This window comes from Sinocyclocheilus anshuiensis, unplaced genomic scaffold (assembly GCF_001515605.1).
Source record: "Sinocyclocheilus anshuiensis isolate Anshui unplaced genomic scaffold, SAMN03320099.WGS_v1.1 scaffold1460, whole genome shotgun sequence".
Classification (NCBI taxonomy): Eukaryota; Metazoa; Chordata; class Actinopteri; order Cypriniformes; family Cyprinidae; genus Sinocyclocheilus; species Sinocyclocheilus anshuiensis.
The window spans coordinates 251,666-260,489 of record NW_015542407.1 but is presented as its reverse complement, the minus strand read 5'-3'; positions in this window follow the sequence as shown (position 1 = coordinate 260,489).

Genomic DNA, 8,824 nt, shown 5'->3' with positions numbered 1-8,824 from the left:
ACACCTAGGATGCTTCGAGGGTGAGTAAAACACAAGCCAATTTTCATTTTTGGGTGAACTAACCCTTTAAGGCTATCTATTGCATAAAGTACTATATAAATAAACGTGACGTGACTGGACTTTACTGGAGTAAGTTACTGAACTGCAGAATTCGTGCAAACATCCACATCGCTGTAATCAGATGCATTTTTAACTGCTGCTTTCTCACCGCTGTCAGTTCTTGTTGTGTTTATTTCATTATTGAGAGGAAAGCGTGCAGCATTTATTTACATATTCCTCCAAACGCCGCTCAGCCGCTTCAGGTTCTGCTGCATCTCTGAAGCTCTGCGTCTTCTTCTCTTGAATTGCATCAGGAGAGTTGAATTACAGTCTTGCGCTACAGCGCCACACTGGTCAAACCGCATTACTGCAGGCTCTTTCATTAGGTCAGATGAGATCAAGCGACTACTCGACAACAAAAATATTTGTCGACAATTTTTTATTTTTATCCAATAGAAGTTTATTCAAAATTATCATGAAAATATATCTTGAATCTCACCATATTTCCTGAAAATAAGGCACATTAGATAAATGGGACCCTGATTTGTTCATGGACTGTGATATTTAAAAAAAAAAAAAAATGCTAAAAAACTTCAAAACACTTTTTAGATTTTCAGTGTGAATGCTGTAGATGTGGATGGTTATGATTATGGTTTATTAAAATGCAATTCAGTAATTAGTTTTGGTTTGCTTTTGTTTTATGTCATGTTCTCTTCATTTCTGCTGATGAGAATTCGGAAGATGATAAGAAAAGAGGTTGTTCAACAGACAGTGAAATCAGCCAGGTGAGAAAAGAAACCCCATGTCACTTATATTATAGTCCTTTTGAACTGACACCGAGCTCAAAAAATCCTGCCGTTTTGTCGCAGTCACCTATCAAATAAATTAGATTTTAATGTATATTAAAATAGAAAAACGTTATTTTACATCATAATAATATTTTACAATATTACATTTTTTCCATGTGAGCACCAGCACGACCGGATCAGTCCGAGAGCCATCGGACGACAGTGTCCCGCCCACTCCAGACAGGAAGGGGAGGGGCCGAGACGGGGTCACGTAGAGGTCATCGGCCGAGCGTCCTGCTGCGAGCGACGGTTCCAGCTTTCGTTTGACGGCATACAGGAAGTAGGAAGAGAGGAAGACACTGAGGATGCACAGGAGGAAGAGGAAGATGAAACTGGTCTGTAGCGGCACCTGGCGAACGAGACGGCGCAGGCGGAGCACACTGAGCATCACACAAACAAATTAAAAAAAAAAACGCTGAAGGAAGGAAAACCGATGGATAAAGTTCAGCTACATGTTTGGGACGTAAAAAGAGTGCAACAGAAATGTCTCTGCGCTTTTATGTGACCATTGCTGAACTGAAGAGAGGAGGCGGAGCTCTGAATGTGACTGGATGTCTCGTCTGTCAGTCACCAGACTGGCTCCGCCCTCTTGCCCACTTTTGATTGGTCACAAACTGCTGACGGGGCTGGCTCTGCTGTGATTGACAGATAATCATCACTACAGTCTCCCAGTGGACACCTGCACACCTGAAAGACATGAATATGAATATTCATGAAAAAAAGGAAGGTTTAAAAGGAAGAATCAAAACTGAGGTGAGATATTTTACAAGATATTACTTGAATGATTAATCAAAATAAAATAAATACAAATAAATAAAATATCAAACAAATGCATCTCCACACAGTACAGTTGTGCTGTAAATAAAATGATTATTATTACTTTATAGTGAAAAAAATACAAAAGTAATACTTCTTATTTTGTTTAATATTTTACTTAATAATAATGATAATCATGTTACTATAATTTTTTTCCTGAATACATTTTCATTTAATTTTACAGTGAAATTATACAATAATACAGTTTCTTGTGCGTTTTAATAATAATATTAAAAATAAATAAGTTTTTTAACTTTAATTATTTTATAACATTTTTTAAATATTTAATAATAATAATAATTTCTTAAATACAAATTTTTACAGTGAAACAATATTATCACAGTAATATTTATTGTATTAAATAATAATTATAACATCAACAACAATAATATAATGCAGTTGTTATTAAAACAATGTTTTTAAATCTTTTAACAGTGAATTTTACAATAGTAATATTTCTTCGTTTAATTTGAATAATAATGACATTAATAATATTTTTTTCTTAAATACTTGTGTATTTTACAGTAAATTTATTAGTTATTTTACAGTGCTTCAAATCACACATTTTGAATCGCAATCACAATTATTATCCGAAAAGAAATGCAATTAGATTATAGCACTATCTGTGGTCTGATATATGTGTATAAATTACACTAAACTAAATAATTTATCAATATTGCAGTGTGAAAAATATTAATGACACCCTTTTGTTTTATAATGACAAACTGATTATCAATAAACCAAACCAGATTTTTTTTAACATTTAATTGTTAAAAACTAGTTTTTAATAATCTAGCATAAAAAGCTAACATTATAATTATTATTGTTATTATTAAATAAAGTTTATAAAGGAAATTGTAATATTTCAAAGTAAAATATAAGAACAATAACATTATTATTATTATTAAATAAAATTAATATATATATATTTCTATTGTAATATTTCACTGTAAAACTTAACATTATCACATTATATAACATTATTGTTAAATAAAATATTAAAAAGCTATATTACTATAGTATTTCACTGCAAAAAAAAAGTAGTACTTTTGAAAAAATTATAACCTTATTATTATTAAATACAATTTATAAAAGAAATTGTAATATTTCACAGTACAAATATAAGAATAAAAATTATAACACTATTATTATTAAAATATGATATATTATGATATATTTTTATTGTAATATTTCACTGTACGAAAGTAATGTTTAAAAAAATAACATTATGATTATCATTATAATGAAATTTCATATGTTGGATTTTTATCATTACTTATGTTTTTCTTTCCTCCGAAAAAAAAAAAATTAAATTTCAAAATTTAGATAGGGAAGCTTCAGAAATTTGGTTGAATGAATGGACATGACCCATTTAATAATCTTAATGACAATTTAATCAATTTACTTATTCATTATTAAAGTTATTAAAGTTGCATCTGTTAACATTAGTTAATGTACCAAAACTGCCAATGTTAAAAAAATGACTAAATACTGTAACAAATGTTTAATTAATTTATTAACTATTGTAAACTGCTACCAAAAAATATTTTTAATTGGATTTTCTTTTTAGTTTTTGTTTTCTTTTCTTTTTATTCATTTTTATTCCACTTTTATATTTCACTTTTAGTTTAGTACTAGTGTTGTCAAAAGACCCGGTATTTCAGTACCAAGTCGGTACTAAAAAAATGAAAACGTTACGGTACCAGGTTTTCTTAAGTACCGGTGGTACCGAGGACCCGGTCAACCCGGTTCTTGATGCGCTATCCGAAAGCTATCCTCTTCCAGTGTTGCCAAGTCTGCAGTTTTCCCGCGGAATTGGGCTGCTTAACACTGTTGCCGCGGGTTGTTTTTCATGTCCAATATATATATATATATATATATATGTGTGTGTGTGTGTGTGTGTGTTGGGGAGTAGCAAGTTACATGTAATGGAATTACGTAATTTAATTACAAAATAAATGTAACTTTAATTTGTTACAGTTACCGAGAAAAAAATGTGTAATTAAATTAGTTATGAAATTTTTACTGATTACAAAGAGGGTTACATCAGAATATTTTCACACATGTACAGATTTGATTGACTGCTCTAAAATATGAGACACCAATGTTTGGTGGACACCTATTTAGGACACAGAATAGGACACATGCTTATTCGATAATGGTTTTATTTCCTATTTGGTTTTATGTATATGCTTTATTTTTTTTAAGAGTAACTGTTTTTTTTCCAAAGCATTGTTAGAAGCCAGTGTTCCTGTCATAGCTATGCAAAAACAGTATCATAGCTATTAAACTATTTCGTTATGATTTTAAATCTGTATTTAGAACGATCTCAAAGTAAAAAGAGCTGCTAAAATCAGATTTTGTGGTGGCTGCACTTTAAAATTAAATTATTATAATCTTAATTCAAGTGATGAAGGATTCTGAAAGTCTGACAGTAATCAGTGTTGAGCACTACTGTAAGGTTAACCCTGCCTGGTTTAAATGTTTCAAAATGATCAACAGTTGAAAGCATTCGTTAGAAAAGTAATCAAATGTAATCAGTTACATTACTTTAATAAAGTAATTGAAATAGTTACACTACTTATTACATTTTAAATAGGGTAACTTGTAATCTGTAACCTTGCACTTCCAAAGTAACCTTCCCAACACTGTATATATAGTAGTGCAGTCAAAATTAACGCTTTAACGCATGCGATTCATTTTTTCAGTTCAACTCGTTAAAAATATTTCACGCAATTAACGCAGGGGCGGAGCTAGGGTTAGTCAACCCACTCACAACTGTTGCTTCTGTCTTTTTTCTTGACAAGAATTGCATTTATTTAGACACAGAACATCTTTATGACCACATCAAACTGGAGACTTTTCAGCAGCGCACTTCAACTATGCCTCAAATGAGTCAAACGAGTGAGTAAGGTACAGGTGATGAGGAGCTTCAGTAGAACAACAGAGAATTGCGCTCAGATGAGATGTCAGGCCGTATGTCAGTAAAACCGAATTTTCCTTTCCTCTCAGCTGTTATACTGTGCTCGTAGCACCAGCTCTTCATGTGGCAGCGCGTGCTGTGCATTTCATATTAAAGTGCAAAAGAAACTACGAGCATGCAATGTCGTAGTTATGTCATCAGTTAAGTCATGAAGTTACCAAAAAGGCAATTAAAGCTGCCTTAAAACTGTGCATGTAAGTATTTAGTCTTGCATAACCAGACCTTCAGACTGACGGCAGAAGGTCTGGGAACCTTGGCTGCTTTGAATGGCCAAGGACCACACAAGCGGACATATGACTGACAGGTAAAGCAACCAATCACGTTTCGTTTTGTGCCGCAAAACTGTCCTGGAGCAGCCCAGCACTGTCTCCCTCATCTAACACGCCCGATTCAACTCGTCAGCTCTTTAGTAGAGACTTTAAGACCTGAAGTGGGTCAGAAAAGGTAAAGAGTTGTGAGAAAATACGATCTGTGTCAGATCTGCGTCATGTTCAGCAGCGGCAGCTCAAAGTAATAGCAGCCAAAATAACCTAATAGCCCAGATGCTGTGATGTCTGTAAATCAAAGAACAAAAGAGGAAATCAATAACTTTTGTCGCTTTAAGGATTCATCTATTTCATCTATTTCTCATATTTAAATGAGAATTTAGTGTTTGATAACTTTATTCAATTTCTATTTCCTACTTGCTGAAGGACACATGTAGCTAAATATGGCATTTATTATAATTGGTTTATGTGAAAATTAGAAGTTATTTTTAGTCTAATAAATGTTAAAATTGATAGCTCTCAATTACACTGTAATGTTGAATGGCTATAGTCAATGGTTAAATATTAGGAAAAAAACATGCATCAGTGATACTAGCCTTCAGTCATAAAAAGATATAAAAAAAAAAATAATAATAATATACTGTCTTTATGTTGTTTCTACATTAATTCAAAGATTGAATGTGAAATTGCAATATAAAAGTATATTTAAAAACTTTAATGTTAGGTGTGATTAATAATTTCACAAACAAATGTGTGATTATTATAATTTTTTTTAAATCGATTGACAGCACTATTATATAGTTTTAGTTAACCATAATAACCCTGCATCTGCCACAATTAACTGATTAGGAAAAGTGTCCATTAGGTTTCGACTCCTTTTGCATCTGCGTGTTTTCGGTTAAGCACTGCAACCAATTACAGACATGTTTGTGTGGACAACAATTACATTTAAAAAAATTAAATAAGCATTTTAATGTAAATTAGATAGGTAAATTATGATTTTTGTCAGCCCTACTGCACATCCAGACAGACAAGGAAAAAGAACGAGCACAGAAGTTGTTTGGTGACACTCAGGAGGGGGTTTGTTCTCATTTTGAAGCTCTTGCATGTGTTGAAATCGCAGAACGTCCCCACTGGGTCTTTGATGCAAGTGTGTAAGTGTTTGAGGACAGAAACGGCCCTGGAGAAGCATTGTTGGAGCCACTGGCAGGAGAATGCGTTTGATATATGAGTGTAGCAACAAAAGCAGCGCTGGGACTCTGGAATGGGTCGGCCCATTGTGAAAGGGGCCAGCTGAACCCTCGGGGTCACAGCGAATCCTCACGCGGCCCCGCAATGACACCAATAAACCACGCTCTGTAGCAACCGCTCACTCTCCATGGAAACGCTGTAGGAAGACTGTGGAAATGGTGAGACAGAATGGAGACTCAATCAGCCTGGAAACCTGAGGAGAAATTCTAGAACGCCTTTTGAAAACTCAGGAACTCATGACAGAATTCTCATTATAAGAATTTCAGGATTATGAATGAGAATTCTACTTTAACTCCAAGGGCTGGTTGCATAAATCGGAATGTAACCTTGTCCTTTGAGACTGGTCTTAACTTTAAGTCAGTTGTATAAAAAACTTCAAGTAATTTTAGACCAAAAAGAAAGACTGCAAACTTGGAATGGGTTGTTTCGTTTCAACTCAATGAGAGGTTCATGGCTAAAATTGATTTACAATAATTTTTTCTGTTAAAAGAAATACATAAATGAAGAAGAAAGCCAAATATTCAAAGCCATGGATGCATATTTACTGAGTAATCCACTATTTTGTAGAGGGGGGGTCAAAATGACAATTTTCACCTGAGATTTGGAGCCAAATTACAGGATGGATAAAAATGGTCTGTCTATTAATAAAAATCTATTGACTTTAGCAGTCTTTGTTGCATTATTTGCCAATGACGAAAGTTCAGAAATGGAAAAACGCACTCCGTGTTTTCTCCCCAAAGTTTGCATGCCTGTAAGTCAAGAAATTAAAGATATCTTAATATCCTTTTAGATTTTGGATCTCAAACTTTTCTTTTAGCATGATAATTTTTCAGGCCCAATATGGTTCAATTCCAGAAATATGGGGATTTCAATTAGGCTCCTTTAGCAATCTTTGTTGCAGTATATGCCAATGATGACTGAAAAAAAAGTGCCTTTTTCCCATTTTTGTTTAACTAAGTTTGCATGTCAGTAACTCATGAAATATTAAAGATATCTTAACATCTTTTTAGATGCTGGTTCTTGACAAACTTGTTTTTGTAATAACTTAATTGTTGGGCCCTATATGGTTCAGTTCCAGATATATGGGGATCTCAATATGGCTCCAAGACTAAACTCTTAAATTTTCAGTGATCAAAAAACCAAATGTGGGCCACTTTGCATACAGTTGATACTTATTGTATTTAAAGAGGAATGTCTGAAGAACAAAATGTTGAAACTAGAAATTGATCCTTTTTCCCTTTATCAAAACAATTGCATAGAACATACGCTACCTGTCCGAGTGCCAAAAATATTCTTTTTCTGAAGTGTGTGTAACATAACTCAGGAAGTACTAAAGATATCCCAACATCCTTTTAGATTCTGATTCTTTACAAGCTTTTCTTTAGGTATCTACATTTTTAAGTCCCAATATGGTTCAATCCCAAAACTATGGGGATCTCAGTGTGGCTCAAAGTCCAAACTGAAAACAAAATGTGGGTGACTTTGCATAAAGCTGAACATGAGTGTATTGTTACACTCCTAATATTTCGTCTATTGAAATCAAGAATTTTAGCCATAAAGTCTAAATGGTAGTTTATTCAGATTTTCCATTATTAGGCACTGAACTTTGATTGTCTGCTGATGCCCAAGGTTTTTTTTTTTTTTGTAGCAGTCATATTAGAGCAGATGTTAGGATGTCCAAAAAAGAAGATGCATACCAATTTTCTTGGATCTTCATGGATCATATGGTTGCAGAGTTAAAGTGGTTTATCAGTTGTAGCGCCACCTTATGGTGGAATTTTATCAAATTTGGTGTACCTCCTCAGTAGTGTTAATTTCGTTAACGAAGACTATGACGAAAAATGTTCGTTGACGAGCTTTTTTCCCATGACTAAGACGAGACGACAATAAGGTAAATAAACGATAACTAAGACTATATCAACATGCAATTTCGTTGACGAAATAAGACGAGACTAAAATGTATTCAAAATGATAAAAACTATTTTTATTTTCGTCAAAAAAGGAGACAAAATGTTATTGCAGACTGCTCTACTACGCGAGCTTTCATGAGTGCAGTTGCCAGATATCAAGAGTTATAATACCCGAATCAGAGCTTCGCTGTTAAATTCATACATTTTCTGTTTTGCTTATTTTAAGCAATCTGGCAACCATGCTCACACGCTCGCTCCTCACTGCGAAAGCGCAGCCGCAGATGATCTGAAAAACAAACAAGCTGGAGTTTAGCGATCTAAATGAAAGCGTCATTCAGCCGGTCAGTGTTCTGTCATGAGATCTCGACTGTATTGTTGGCGATTGTGATCGCTGAAAAATATCACTTACTTACCTCTTCCCCCGCCATTAACGAGTTATCTCGTCTTTTAGAAGACAACGCTTCCCCGCCAAAGACGAGTTTTTACGTCTTTTTGATTTATATAATAAAAAGCCTATAATAAATCAGTACACTAGATGAGGTAAAATACACAGTCCACCATGTCCACATTCTATTGATTTGTGCTTACCGGAGAAAGTGCAATACCTGAAATGCAAAAGAAAATGTCTCAAAATGACAACAATCATTACGATTATAATTGAGAAAAAAATCATTTTTATCAGTTTAACCATTATACAGAATGACGAAAATG